The following is a 14,430-nucleotide window of genomic DNA, read 5'->3' on the forward strand; positions in this document are numbered from 1 at the left end:
ATGAGGTGGGGGGGCAGCACTCAGTCTCTAAAAGATTCATCTCACTGATCTAGTCCAATCATTTCATTTTACAGATGAAGAAACTGAGGCCCAGAGAGGTTAGGCGATTGGTCCACAGTCACAGATAGTAAACAGAAGATCCAAGATTAAAATACAACTTGTCTGACTCTGAAATCACTGTTCATTCCATTCCCACTGCCTTCATCTTTAAGGTTCCTACTAGTTCTACAAACCTGTAATTCTAAATGATATTGTGAGTGCTCGATTTTAATCAAACATAAAGAACAACATGTCCTAATGGCAGCTCAGGTTTCAGCAATCGGGGAGAGTTTGATGAAATCATATCCTTTAAAAATGATTCAGTAAATATTCTATCACTTAGACATTATTGGGTTGGACTAGAAATCAGAAGAACGTGGGTCTAATGTCAACTCTCTAATTAATTGACTGTGTGACCTTTGCAATTTTACTTCTTCTGGGCCTTAGTTTCCTTCGCTGTAAAGTAGGAATAATAAGAGCTTCGAATGTACAATTAGTATGTCTTGGGAAGGAGATGATATCTGGGGCAGTGGGGGGCTGAGCCTGGGGGACTTGCTGTAATGTGACTAATGAAACCATGAAGAGATATTGTCCCATTTGGAGATGCCAGGATACTTAGAAAAATTGAGGAAAGGAAGAATAAAGAATAAAATAAGTTTAGTATAGAAGGCTTCCAAGAATATCTATAAGAAGTCAAAACACTGGAAAGAGATATAGTACCAGAGACAAGTGGTAAAAGCAGAAATCAAGAGGAAAGGCAAGGAAGAAGTTCAAGGGAAGGCAGGAAGAACAAGTTAAAGGTATACAAAGATGGGATAAAGTACAAGAGAAAGTAAGACAAAGTAAAACAAATAAACTAAGAAAATAGATGAGAATCAATGTTTACAGATTTGAGAAAGGCAAGGAATGGGAAAGATAAGGATGTCCTGAAGGATGGTAGTATTGGGGAGGTTTCTTGGCTTGGATTTTTCTAGCCAGCAGTCACCAAAGCAGTGTTTGAAAGAGGCTAGCTTGGGCAAACTTGTGGCCATAAAAGAATTAGAAGGAACATATTAAACCATTTTATAATTCTTTTTAAACCCTCTAGGTTCAAATGAAAATGTGAAAGAGCTATATAAATCCAAGATGTCAGGATCTCACCCTTACTCCCAAGTGGAAAAAAAAAATGGGCCAAAAAGATTCTTCTCTAAATCTTTCAGATTTAGAGAAACAGACTGGGTTTAACAGCAAATATATATATATATATATATATATATATATATATATATATATATACACACACACACACATACACACATACACACATGCGTGTGTGTAAATGTAGATGTAATATACCTGTAGTTTCATTTAATAATGAAATTCCTTCTAACAATGCAGATCACACCTATTCTGCAATTGTAAACTTGAGAAATGAGAAACCAAGATAATGAGAGGTCAAATACCTGTCCAGGGTTACACAGTCAGAAGGACTAACTTGAACCCAGATCTTCTTGACTCCAAAGTCATCTCTCTATCTACCACACCATGCTGCCTCTCAGCGATAATATTCTTTAAAATTTTTAATGATATCTTTTATTTTTATAATACTTTCATTTCCAGAGATATAATATAAATACATAGGGATATAGATATAACTCCTCCCTCCACCTCCACTCCCCCAGAATTTTCAGAAAGATTGGATTTTGATCCTAGCTCTGTTTCATTTAAAAGAGAAAAAAAAAAGCAATTCAGGAAAATCAATCAAAACATCGCTAATGTCAGATAGTATATACAATGCTCCATACCCATGGTCTCCTAGCTCTGCAAAGAAGGTAATAGAGGTTCAATTTCTTTTCTCTTCCCTTGGGCCAATCATAGCAATTATAATTACGTAGCATCCTTTTCCATTTCCATTGTTATATTCATTGAATATATTGTTTTTCTGGGTCTGCTTACCTCATTTTGCATCACTTTGTATGTTTTCACCCCTCCTCTTCTCTCAGTTCATCAGCACAGCAATATTCGATCATGTTCGAGTACCACAATTTATTTAGCCATTTGTCGATTGATGAGCACCTACTTTGTTTCCGGTTCTTTGCTACCACAAAAGTCGGTTTTAAGATTCAGTAACACTTTTTTACTAAATGAAAGCTGTGAGCTGTTAGAAAGAAAAGTAAAACCCTCAAAGGGAACCATGTCAAATCATTTTCTTCAACAGACTGTATCATACATTTGTGCTCAGAGTTTTTTGTTTGTTTGTTTGTTTGTTTTGTCTTTGTAAGCAATACAGGAACTGTTTTTTTTTTTTTAAGAAAAAGAAACATTAGTCTTTTTTAGTTTCTACTACAGGTAACTTTAACATCATCAGCGCTTCATCTGTAAATCTTTCCAAGAAAGGGAACAAAAATAAAAATTTTGAATTGAGACAAAGCTAAGGAGCATGTAGAAGGTGATGGGAAGGTTTCTTGGCTTGGCTCTTTGGTTGCCAGCAGTGTTTGAAAGCGACTAGCTCTGATAAACTTGTGACCGTCATCTGACCTTGAGCAGTTAAAATTGGGAGGGGGGGCTAATAGGAAGGCCACTAATAAACCAGTTGTATAAATGCTTCATCATCCAGCTGAAAAAAAAATCCTAATTTGGCTGCTACTGGAGTTGGCTTAGAGCACATATTTTTTGCAAAACACATTTGTTTACCTTTCCCTCTAATAAACTATGCCAACCCATAAATAAAAGACAGTCAAAGTATCCCTGGTGCTATTAAAATCTGAAGTAGTTAATGAAACTTCAATGTACTCCCTTTGAATGGATCAGGTAATATTTGAAAATCGCCAAGGAATGATTCAGATTGGCAGCCGGGTACAAACAGAATCATTTGTCCCTAAATACAGTGTCTGTTTTCTTATAATTTAAATCTCTCCCTCTGACATATCAGATTACACTTTAAAAAGACCAATATACTTGCAGGAGTCTAGTAGTGAGTCATTTGTATTAAAAGCCACCATAAAACACATTAAAGTCTTTTCTTTTTTTTTTAAGTCTACAGTTCAGTGAATTCCATTCACCACACTCTGTTGCATAAGCGCTACTGTGGAGGAAAAGTCTTTGGAATTTAGGAAGGATGGGGGGAGGGAGCAAAACTCCCAGAGTACCCAACCACTTCTAAGACACATAATCATGTTTAAATAAAAAATGAAGGAAAAATCCTTCCTTTCCCACAGATTTGTTCTTAAATTTAGGCCAATCCTCTCTGGTATGGGGACTCCTAGCAATTAGCTGGCAACTTTTTACTGTGAATTTGAAGGATTAAAACATAAGGGAGAACAAAAGGAACAGATTTTCTACACTGCCCCCCCCCTCCTCGGTTTTCCTTTCTTCACAAATAGACTTCATTTCCTCTGGTGTCCTCCTCAGCCATTCTAATCTCCTTCCTCCTCCCATAACTTCCCTTAGGGGATTCTAAAAGATGACTTTGGGGAATGCAGAAACCTGAATAGGATTTGATCTGAGTTCTGTGATCCTTTGGAAAATGACTTCAGAAATTGGAGTCTGGCCAATACTTCTTACAATGGGAAGAAAATTATACTTTATTGGGAATTTATCCCTAATGTATTTATGTAAACAAAGTAACAGGTAATAAGCCACAGAAGTAGCTTGCTAGCGGTTTCAACTATTGCTTTCTTTCTCCTTGGAAAAGATTCCGGGCAATACTCCCCCCAAATGTCTGCTCTTAAAGAGAGAATAGACTAGAAGGGGTACATCCCCAGCGTGCTGCTCGCTGACGCGGACCATCACTCTGAGGAACACACCTACAGAGTCCTACAGTGGTCGCTGACATCTGACAGGTCAGTTAATCCATCCCTCTGCCTTTACCCTTAAGCCACAACAAAGGAATGAGAAGCTGTCCTCTTTTAAAAGGCCTCCCGAACAGATTTCACAATGTCCTCAGCCACTCACAAAGCCAAGTGTCATTTTAAATCTCCTAATGAGAAGCTGGCACAATAGAGAGTTAAGGGTGGATATCCTACACGAATTTGTTCTGATTCAACTCTCTTCTAAGGGGAAGTGGAGATTCAGGATGGATGCTCACCCATTAGCCTGCTTCTCTTGTTGGTAGAAAAACTGCAGCGAGGACATCCCATTAATAACACGGAAGGCTAAGAGCCGGGGAAGGCACTAAAAATGGATTTTGAGAACTCAAACAAAACTTATAGGAACCCAGTAAGTCAACAAAGGAAGGATCAGGACCCACGGATACAAAAGATGCCATGGGTGGACTTCCATCCAGCTCACACGTACTCTCAGGTGTCACTGCAACTCCTACAAAAGAAACTGCTTTTGATCTAAATGCATACTATTTTCATGACTGCAAATGCAAAAGAGTACTCTAAGTATGTTATTGCTTTAGCATTAGGAACTTTTCTTTACCCAAGCAGATCTATTGCAGATACACCAATCCCATCTGTGATTTATTCAAGTTTTCCATTCTGGGAGGCTGAAGAAGACAGAGACTAACTTAAGTAACTTGCCTGGGATCACCCATTTAACATCAGAGGATCTGAACTCAGGTCTTCCTGCCTTAATTTACCCACCATGCTGCCTCTGGACCATATGCCTACCTAGAGGTCATTTATTTATTTATTTGTTTGTTTGTTTGTTTTTAAGCCATTATCTTCTGTCTTGGAACCAATAGGGCTAGGCAATGGGGGTCAAGTGACTTGCCCAGGGTCACACAGCTAGGAAGTGTCTGAGGCCACATTTGAACCCAGGAGGGCCTGGCTCTTAATCCACTGAGCCACCTAGCTGCCCACCCTAAAGGTTATTTTTTTTTTTAAACCCTTGTACTTCGGTGTATTGTCTCATAGGTGGAAGATTGGTAAGGGTGGGCAATGGGGGTCAAGTGACTTGCCCAGGGTCACACAGCTGGGAAGTGGCTGAGGCTGGGTTTGAACCTAGGGCCTCCTGTCTCTAGGCCTGACTCACTCCACTGAGCTACCCAGCTGCCCCCTAAAGGTTATTTTTTAAGAAAACACAACTATGTAATCCAGCTTAGAAACCACCTAAGAATTAGAAATTGTAAACATTTGCACATTGCTTAAAATCAAAAGTGGGATGTAGACACTAAATGATAACTCTAGTCCAACTATCAATAATATGGAATTGGGTCTTGATCAATAATATGTGTGAAACCCAGTAGAATTGTATGTCGGCTAAGGGGAGTTAGGGGGTGTTGGGGGAGAGGGAAAGAGCATGAAATATGTAACTAGGGGAAAATATTCAAAATAAAAAAGAATTTCAAAAAAAAAGAAAAAAGCATAAGATGTCAGAACTAGAAAGGGATTCTTGAGGGATTTATTTTTTTTTTTTAGGTCATTGATAGCCATTGTTAATAGAGACATCATGAAATGACACAAGTAAGAAAGGGAAGGCTTGGTGAAAACAGGGGCTGCCAAAGACAGTTTAACAACACTAACAGCAACCTCAATTAAAATACAAATGTTAGAGAAATAGTGGAAAAAAGAAAATCCCAAATTGGGAAGACAATAAAGAAAAGAGCATGTCATTTAGTCCAGGGATACTGGTCTGAAAACAGCTCTCAAAATAAAGATTCCGAAATCAGGAAGCAGTTGGCAAAATTCTTGTGAAAACCCCATTGAAGGAGTCCATTTCAGGTATTTCTGACTGCTCTGCAAATGAAAAGAATGCTTTTTCATCAAGTGTAACTCTAGCTGAGCTTCGATAATGGGCTGCCTGAATCTTTTTTGCTCAGCTCAGGAAGTAACTGGCTTAAATGGGGGAAATAGATCTCTGCAGGGGGCATGAATGCAGACCCCCAAGCCAAGTGAAAGTCATGATGGCTCTGGGATGATTTTCTGCATGAAGCAGAGGGTTATGCTCTAAGTCCATCGAGTTAAAATTTGCTGTATTCTGATAATGCTAAATTGTGAAACACCTGGAAGGTCTGGGGATTCCTATTCCTATTTCTATCAGTGGTGGGAATTCTGCAGTTTTTTCTCTACGCCATCTCAAAATCTTTAGATTTATATAATTTTACCCCACCCTCACAAGGTCTGTTACTACATGTGAAGGCATGCTGCAGATCCCATAAAGCTTGTGAAATACTCTAAACTTTTCTAAACTTTTTATATGAGAAATAATCACTTCTTGCTACAGGATGAATACCGTACAAGCCTGAGGAAGAAGATGCCTATTTTTCTCATAATCCAGATATCACATTCTCTCACTTCTGTGATATAATTGCTTAAATGGAAGAAAACTCTCTTCACTCTGCTCCGCGCTCAAGATTACAATCAATATTTTAGAGTTAATTAATCTGGTAACTGGTCATACTGAAAGTATAAACCTCTCACGACAATAAAGGGCCATGGTTCCCGATTCAGAAAAAAATAGCCTGAAATAAAAGCTCAACAAGGAAAATGTAGAAGAAATATAGTCAGCCCTCTATTTATTTCCATGAGGAAAATTAGGTATGTTAACTGGAGTGCCCATGGATTCAAAATGTTATTTAATTAAATGGCCAAAACCTGCCAGCTGTTCCCTTTTCATATTTCCATCAAGAATATCTTCAATGTATACCCAGTCCATTCTAAGAAAGATTGTAGGAGAATGAGAAAGGCATGTGGGTTGGTAGTTATTAATGCTTTCTTTGGGGGTAGTGATACTACTAATATTCATAAGCATTTCCACTCTTTTGAAAAATTACCTTTGATATGCCTCTAAAATCTATCCCTATAATATATGCATAAACCAGCAGAATTGCTTGTCAACTTCAGAAGGGTGGAGGAAAGAGGGGAGGGAGACAACATGAATCATGAAACCATAGGAAAAAAATCTAAATTAAATTCAAAATTTAAATAAATAAATAAATAAATAGTAAAATCTATCTCTAAAAGCTTTTAAAATTGTGCTGATGTTTGTTGACTGTCACCTTTGACAAATTTCCTCTGTGTAGTGAGACCCAAAAGTCTTAGTGCGTTCAAACTTTAGGGACAATCCAGATTTAGCTAATTCTAAACATTCTTTCTCACTTCATTTTCTTGAATGCCATTTTTATGTCCTCACATAGCACAGTTAAGTTCAAATGTTCTATTTGACAATAATGAGAGTTATGAGAAACAGTGGCAGATCTGTAGATCTGTTCCAATTTACATCCATTTGTTGTCCTAATTTCATTAATAAATGTTCTCAGGATGAAATGGTTTAATTGAGAGACATTGTGATATAATATAGATGTGATAAATATCAGAATAATACTTCCCTAAGTCCAAAACAGATTAAAATATAATTAGGGGGTCACATGAGCAACAAGATGGCAGATTGGATATTTTTTCTTATCCCCATGACCTCTTAAATCTCTCCAAAACAGAAACAATATGCTAAAGATATGGCAACTTTAGCTGTTCCCATGATCTAAGATACCCAGAATCCAAAAGAAAGTAAAAAACAAAACAAAAAACCCAAACCCAGAAACTGATGCTCACTGACCCTGAGCTCACTCAGCATTCCTCCCCAACTTACTATGCCACTAGAAGTAAAGTTGCACTAGCAGACCCAAGGACAACTCCAGATTTACATTAAAACACCCCGACAGACTGATCTCCCCTCCATCTTTCTGATGCCATAGAGACCCTGACTGTGGAAATTTCCTTGAACCTCAACAGCCAGCTTGGCCACAGCCTTTCAAGAACAAAAGTCTGCTGTCGGCTACATCCAGGAATCACAAAGGCTACAAAACTCTGAACTGCTGGTGGCAAGGGGAAGGGGAAGTAGGCTCTGCCAATGCTAGGGAAAGCAAGCTTTGAATTACTATGCCAGGCCAGAGAACTAAAGAACAGTGTAGGAGATAGGTCACCAGGACAGGACTCTGTGCATATAGAGAACAGTGCAGTATTCCACCATGCCTGAGGGAAGAATACAGCATCTATCTAAGATCAGTTCTGACCACTTAAAAGTTAGTTGGAGCAAAGATCTAGACTGGTAAATGATGAATTGCCCAATGTAGGAGAAAGATGAGGTCCAGCTTTTCTTTGAGATTCAGTCCCTAAGAAAACCAGAGGGGAAGAAGCCAAAAATGAGTAATAAGGAAAATAAAGGAGGTGAGGAGGGAGGAGACTAGAAATATCAAATATTCCAGGAAAAAGAAACCTCAAAAACCTTGAACCATGAACAGATAAACCAACAGGAAAAACAACTAAAGGAAATATGCCCTCTCTCCTAGCAAATGGGTTTAGGTATCTATGAATCCTGCAAAGTGAAGAAAAATGATCCAATGATTGATGAGACAAAGGACCCTGGAGAATTAGAGAATATGGAACCATGCTATGCTGTTCTTGAATGGTTTAAAAGAGAAATGAAACAAAAAAAAATAATGAACAGAACAGAAAAACTTGAATCTGCAATGGCAAGCCTCCCCAAATAAATAAAAGAGAAAAGAATAGAATAGAATAGAATAGAATAGAATAGAATAGAATAGAATAGAATAGAATAGAAGGAGAAAAACAAAAAAATAAGAACATTAAAGGCAGCTAGGCGGTATAGTGTATAGAATGTAAGGCTTGGAGTCAAAAAGACTCATTTTCCTGAGTTCAAATCTAGCCTCAGACACTTACTAGCTGTGTGACCTTAGGGCAGATTACCTCGATTCCTCATTTGTAAAATAAGCTAGAATAGGAAATGGTGAACCACTCCAGTATATTTGCCAAGAAAACCCCAAATGATTTCATAAAGAACCAAAGGAGACCGAAATAATTGAACAACAAAAGAATGTTAGAGAAAAACCTCATAATGTAAGCATAACATATATCTCAAGAAAACAGGACATACAGAAACAACCTAAAGATCACAGGTATCCCAAAAGAACATAAGGCAAAAATGTTTACCACCACTATGAAGAAAACAATAGAAGAGAGTTGCTGAGAACTTCTGAACATAGAAAATGAAATTCCAATTGAAAGAATTCAGGTTGCTTCCAGGAAAAAAAAAGGCTATAAACTCCAAGATCCACAGTCCTTCTCATCTGCTATTGGTTAAAGAATAGAGAGACAGATCAATGGAACAGACAAGGAAGACTCAGAAACAATAAAACTCAATAACCCACAGTTTGATAAAGTAGGAAATAGAAGTAATTTAGGGGGAAAACTCCCTATTTAATAAAAACTTCTTAGAAAACTGGAAAGTAACATGGCAGAAAAATGGGCTTCAACTAACACCTTAGACCATATATTCTTTACTACATATTCTAAATGAATATATGACATTAATATTAAAAGTTCTAGTATTTTAAAAAAATTAGAAAAGCTAATAAAGGAGATAAGGAAGGGAAGAGACTAAACACACATGACCCCATGACCTACTAAATATCTCCAAGACAGAAATTATGTGCTAAAGATAAAGCAATTTCAGCTGTTTCTATGATCTAAGACCCTAGAATCCAAAAGAAAGTTAAAAAAAACAAGCAAAACAAATCAAGAAATCCATAACTCATAGCTAAGAGATGTTTCTTAAATAGGAGATAGAGGCAACTGATATAATCATTCTCAGAGCAATCTGGAACCACATCCAAAGAACTTTGAAACTATGCATATCCTTTGATCCAGCAATACTGCTACTGGATCTGTACTACAAAGAGATTAGAGATGGGGGAAAGGACCTACTTGTACAAATATTTTTAATAGCTCTTTTTTGTAGCGGGAAAGAAGTAGAAACTGAGGAGGTGTCCATCAACTGGGGAATGGCTAAACAAGCTCTGATATATAGTTGTAATGACATACTACTGTGCTGGCCATAAGAAATGATAAATGGGATGAGTTCAGAAAAACCTAGAAAGATTTATATTAACTGATGCAAAGTTAAGTGAGCAGAACCAGGAGAATAGCATATACAGTAAAAGAAATATTATATGATGATCAACTATGAAGGACTAAACTATTACCTGCAAAGCAAAGTTCCAATATATCCAGAAGGGACCCATAATAAAAAAAAAAAATGCTATCCAGAGCCTAAGAAGAAACCTTTGGAATCTGATTGCAGATCAAAGCATGCCATCTTCCACTTTATTTCCTATATGAGTTTTTTATTGTATGTGTGATATGTGTATTGTGTCAAGACATGAACAATATAGAAATATGTATTGTATGAAATCATAGCCTACATCAGACTATTATCACATTAGGGAGGGGGAAGAAGAAAGGAGTCTGAATTGCAAAATGTCAGAAAATAATTGTCAAAAATTGTTTCTACATGTAATTTTTAAAAAAATTAAAAATAAAAAGAGATAGAGACAGTTGCAAAAGATAAAACAGGTAACCTTGATTTCTTGAAACTAAAATATTTCTGCAAAGACAGAATTAATGTATCTAGGAATAAAAGCGAAATAGTTAACTGGGAAAAAAATTTTAATTAAATTTCTCTAGTAAGGGGTTGGTATCCAAGATCTTTAAAAATTTAATATATGTATACACACAAATGCATGTGTGTATATATGTGTGTGTATGTAACTAGTAGCCATTCCCCAAGAGACAAAGGGTCAAAGAATATAAACAAAGTTCTCAAAAAGAGGAGTTGTAAAGTACTCACAACTATATAAAAATGCTCCAAATCTTTCTCAATAAGAGAAATGCAGGGGCAGCTGGGTAGCTCAGTGCATTGAGAGCCAGGCCTAGAGATAGGAGGTCCTAGGTTCAAATCCAGCCTCAGACACTTCCCAGCTGTGTGACCTGGGCAAGTCACTTGACCCCCATTGCCCACCCTTACCACTCTTCCACCTAGGAGCCAATACACAGAAGTTAAGGGTTTAAAAAAAATAAGAGAAATGCAAAAAAAAAACAACTTTAGGGCTTTATTTCCCATTCTAAAAATTGGGGGGAAAAATGACAAAAAATGGCAAGTCATTATTGGAGGTATTATGGGAAGATAGGCAAACTAATACACTGCTAGTGGTCCAACTATTTTGAAAAACAATTTGGAATTGTAAAGAAATGACTGCAATGTCCATATACTTTGAACCAGAGACTCCATTACTAGGTTTATATCCCAAGAAAGTCATCGATAAGAAAAAAATCTTTATATACTCCAGAATATTTATAGTAGCACTTTTTGTGATGGCTAAGGATTGGAACAAAGTGGATATCCATCAACTAAGATATGGCTGTATAAACTGGAGTGTGAATGTAATGGAATATTACTGTGCTATAAGAAATGAGGAATGTGATTAATAAAGAGAAGCATGCAAAGAGCTATACAAACTGATACAGAGTCAAGAAAACAGTATATACAGTAACTACAACATAAATGGAAGGAACTATGCATCAAAAAAATTCAAAATTGAATGATCAAGTAGGACTCAAATGAAAAGATATAAGACATCCCTAGCTTACTACTTCAAGTTGGTGAGAGATACCCAAGAGTTACACACTGTATCTGTTTTTAGACTTTCTCAATATATCAGTTGGTTGTGTGGATTATTTTTCTCCTCTAAGAAATACTGTTTGTCATATGAAATAGCTCTTACCATTCTTCTACCTTGGAACTAATACAAAGAGTACTGATTCTAAGATGAAAGGTAAGGATTTTTTTTTTTATTAAAAAAAGTGTATTTGGGAAATGTTTGACAAAATAAAAAATTTAAAACAGAACATAGATAGTATGTGTGGTTTACCACTATAAAGATCCTTATGTATAGTTCAGTGTACCTCTCTCCCTTTCTATTTGAATTTAATTATTGTTGTTCAGTCATATAAAACTCTTTGTGACCTCAGTGGGGTTTTCTTGGCAGAGATATTGGAGGATTTTGCCATTTCTTTCTCTAGCACATTTAACAGAAGAGGAAACTGAGACAAACAAGGTTAAGGGACTTCCCCACGGTCATACAGTATCTGAAATCAAATTAGAACTCAGTTCTTCCTGACTCCAAGCCCAACACTCTTATCCATTGTGCCCCCTAGTTACTCCTAGTTTGATAGCACTGGTGTAATGAACTGCTGTTCTCCATATTGGAAGTCATCGAAGAGTTGTATTTTAATCCCGATTCAGACACTTAGCAGTTGTGTGATGAAAGGCAAATTATACAACCTTTCAGAGCCTGTTAGTTTCTTTTCATTTGATGTGAAAACAAAACCCTTCACCATTCTGATTGGCTTTCCTCTAGATTCTCTCCATCTAATAAATGTCTTTCCTAAACTTTGGCATGCAGCACTGAATAGAATATCCCAGATGTTATGTGCCCAGGGCAAAGTACAAAGGAACTATCACCTCCTGATTTTTGGAAATTATGCTTCTCATAATTGGCTTTTGGGGTTGCCATACAACCCTGCTGACTCATATTATATTTACAATTCATTAAAGCAACTTTGGATTTTTTTCAAACTTGATGTATGATCTTGTCTCTTCTTGTGAAATTGATTTTTTTAACCCTGATATGTCTTTACATTTATCCATATTAAATTTCATCTTCTTAACATTCATCCCAAGGTTCTCATCTGCCAGGAACTTTATGGATGCTTTCATCCAGTCCACAAACTTATTTCTCCCAGCTTTGTGACATCTGCAAATTTGATGAGCATGCCTTCAAATCTCTTTATCTAAACCAGTGATGGGCAAACTTTTTAAAGAAGAGGCCAAAGGAAAGGAAATGCTCATCTGTCAGTCTGTTTCTAAGGCAACTCTTTCGAAGTTTCATTGTACTGTATCCTACTCATTGTATTCATCAGATTAGGAATAATGTTGTGCAGCAGACAGAACATTTCAGGGGGCCCCATCTGGCCTGTAGTTTGCCCATCACCGATCTAAATCAATATTTAAAAGCACAGATGCTTAGGGCACTCCCTTAAGACTTCCTGACAACCTGACATTGGACCATTAATGGCTACTTTTGTGAGTTTAGCCATTTAACCAGTTCCAAATCTAACTTCTTATTGTCCAGTCCATAATTCTCTGAAATGTTTCTATAAGAATAGTGTAAGATAATTTATCAAATGCTTTAACACTAGATCTATTCATTTAATAACTGTGGTTTAAAAAAATGGAGTTTGGCTCTATTCCTGATAAAGCCAGATTGGTTCATTGTCATTATTTCCTTGTCTAGAAGTTCAATAACCATCTCTTGCGGCAATCTATCCTAGAATTCTCAGGAAATCAGTATCAACAGCACTGTTCTCTTTCTACTTTATAAAAAATGATGGGTGTGAACTTCTACTCTATAAAATATTCTAACATTTGCCCTTTTCCAGGCCAATCAGACATGGTCCACTCTCTGTGATCTTTCAAATACTGTAAAATAATAGCTAGAATTTATTTAACACTTAAAGGTTTGCAAAGTGCTTTATAAATGTCTCATTTGGCCCACATCATGCTATAATGACCCTTGTTTTATAGATTAAGAAACTGAGGCAGAGGTTAAGTCATTTGCCCAAGGTCACCCAGCCAGTGAGTGAATGAGGCCAGATTTGAATGAATTTTGAATTTGAATTAAGGTCTTCCTGAGTGTAGGTCCAGAGCTCAACCCACTGCACTCCTTAGCTGCCAAATATCGACAGTGACCCAGCAACCACATCTGCCATCTTTCAGGACTGAGGAAGAATGAGATCAAGTATTTGCCAGCTAAGGCAACTTCTGTGCTCTTTTGGCTTCCTCAGTATAGCAGCCTTTTATGTTAACTGTCTTCAAGTGATAGTGATCAAGTCTCTATCTTTATTTTCATCCACTTCCCATTTTTCTTTGGTTAGATGTCTGAAAACTAGAAATACCTAGTTTTCTTAATTTTGTTTCTTGTTTCAAATGCTTTACTCTAATCAATTAATGATCTCATTCAACAGAGACAGTCCAGTTCTAAAATGAGTCCCACATCGTTAAACAAGCATTTCCTCTCTACTAATATAGCTTTATTTTTTGTGTAATGAATGTGCCATGCTTGGCACCATCCAACTTTTCTCTTAAAAATAATCATGGGGGATAGCTGGGTGGCTCAGCAGATTGAGAGTCATGCCTGGAGATTGGAGGTCTTGGGTTCAAATTTGACCTCAGACTTCCTGTGTGACCCTAGGCAAGACATTTAGGGTTTAAAAAGGTGGGGAAAGGCAGCTGGGTTGCTCAGTGTACTGAGAACCTGGCCTAGAGACAGGAGGTCCTGGGTTCAAATGTGGCCTCGGATACTTCCTAGCTGTGTGACCCTGGGCAAGTCACTTAACCCCCATTGCCTAGCCCTAAATGCTCTTCTGCCTTAGAACCAATATGCAGCATTGATTCTAAGACAATAGGTAAAGGTTTTAAAAAAAAAAAAAAGTAATGACAGGTGAAGTGGTTCTAAATTTATCAACCTTTTGGTTTTTTTTCATTAAAAAAATTCTTTTTATTAAACCTTTACTTTCTATGTTAGAATCAGTGGGAAGTGTTTGAGGC

The sequence above is a fragment of the Gracilinanus agilis genome, chromosome 2 (assembly GCF_016433145.1).
Source record: "Gracilinanus agilis isolate LMUSP501 chromosome 2, AgileGrace, whole genome shotgun sequence".
Taxonomy (NCBI): domain Eukaryota; kingdom Metazoa; phylum Chordata; class Mammalia; order Didelphimorphia; family Didelphidae; genus Gracilinanus; species Gracilinanus agilis.